The sequence below is a fragment of the Schistocerca piceifrons genome, chromosome 2, assembly GCF_021461385.2.
Source record: "Schistocerca piceifrons isolate TAMUIC-IGC-003096 chromosome 2, iqSchPice1.1, whole genome shotgun sequence".
In the NCBI taxonomy this organism is placed as follows: domain Eukaryota; kingdom Metazoa; phylum Arthropoda; class Insecta; order Orthoptera; family Acrididae; genus Schistocerca; species Schistocerca piceifrons.
Window position 1 is genome coordinate 836,902,609 of NC_060139.1, and position 1,965 is coordinate 836,904,573.

The window sequence follows — 1,965 nt, forward strand, 5'->3', positions numbered from 1 at the left end:
TGCAGCATCAGTACTTTCCTGCAAGCAGAGAGCCATACGGCTGTCTATGCACCTGTTGTAATCAACATTGTGGCTACGACATTCACTGATCTACAGAAAGAGCTGTTACTTCGGCGAAAAGGAATTGAGCAGTATGGTGATTTCAGTAATGCTTGCAATCAGCATAGAATTGAGTACCTGAATCAGTATGAAAGTTATGTTCATGTGCGTTGTTGTGATCCATTTAAAAGTCACAAAAAATAATAAAGCGTGATTTGCGGGTTGTTTCACATGATCTTGCTAAGTAGTTCCGTGAGATAATACACGTCAGGTCCACTGTCATTCCAGGGCGGAAGTTGTGTTCAGTATGTCATAAGCATGCCTTAAGTGAAATTTCAGATACAGATCAAAAGAAGACTAACAAAGACAGCAGACAGGAAAGTAACAGTGAAGTGAAGACGCCGTCCGACGAAGAGTGGGCGTAGGGGGAAGCAGCACGAGATATAGAAGAACTGCATAAATTGAATACAAGTTTTCCAAGTATAGATGACTCACTCTAGGTTATCGAATGCGTCTTAAGTGGAGTGTGCTTGCCAGTTCATCAGGAACATATGCTGTTCGTGCATGCATAATACACCAAAATGTTGACTTGCTTTTACGTGGCCTGAATTTAAATATGAAAGATGATGTAAACTCTTTGACAGACAAAATTGTTTGCAGTAAAGAAATCAGGCATTGCATGTTAAGAATTTGTAATAAATGTCGTCCCTCAACAAATGTAACAGATGACATTGAAACTAAATTTCAACTTGAGGACGATGATGAAATGAATTGCCAGCAGTGGCTATCAGTTGAGAGAACTCAGCTTGTTGATGTGGACCTACCATTTAGTGAATTTACTGGTATGTTAGTAACTAATTAAGAAACTTTAGCTTCATATACTTACGTAGTAAAAAGTCAGGCTATGTATTTGAAAGAGAGAAAAAATAATATGAATGAAAATGAGACATTAGTATTAATGGATTTTACTGAAAATTATGTTTTCGTGTTACAAGGTGTTGTGTGTGGATGATACACATGAAAAGAAAAGTTTTAAAACTGACGCGTATAACTTAATCAACTTCTAATGATAAAAAATATTTGAAAATGCTTTTGATATATATCTTTGTTTTAAAAGCACCTCAGACTGAGGCTTTCGCTGAAGGAGAATTATATAAAGTAACTTAAGATCTACAGTATGCCGAAGACAAAATAAACCACTGTGTATGGCAATCATTCACTGTTGTGTACATAAATTTTATTTGTAGAAGCGTCAGTGTGCCACCATATTTTTCTGGTGCCATTTCATGTATAGCTTACACACTTCTACCAATAACTTTTTAAATCGAAAGGGTAAATAATGGACCCATTTACGTCTGAAAAGCTTGAGCGCTTGTTTCGTTACTAAATTCTATGACGTATTGCCACCAGAGCGTTTACAGTTGTCATTCGCATTTCCCGTCCAAACGTTAAAAAAAACAACTATGTAATGAGCGATATGCATATGAGAAATATACAGTTCTATTTGCTACGAAATCTGGGTCACTTCTAGTGTCCGATTCCACTCGTCGGCTTTGAGCAGTGACGTCATACCTAAGGCAGAGACGCTACATAGACAAAAATTATGCCGAAAAGAGTCAAAGATAACGAAAATAAATAAGAACAGGAAAATAGAAGTATACACGTCCGAAATAAATTATTATCGTAATTTATGTGAGTAAGAAAGGCACAGAGAACCTTTAAATCCAGTACAGTCGTACAATATAGCGCATGATGAAGCCATAATATTATGAATCAGCGATAACTTTTACTACTAATTGTTGAATCTAACGGGACGAGTACACAAGTAAAGAAAATTGGCGAAAAGTAGGATCTAGCAAATACTTGAATCGGTAACTTGAACTGACCTGTATAGTTTAATGTTAGCTAACTTTTTCAACCATTCCA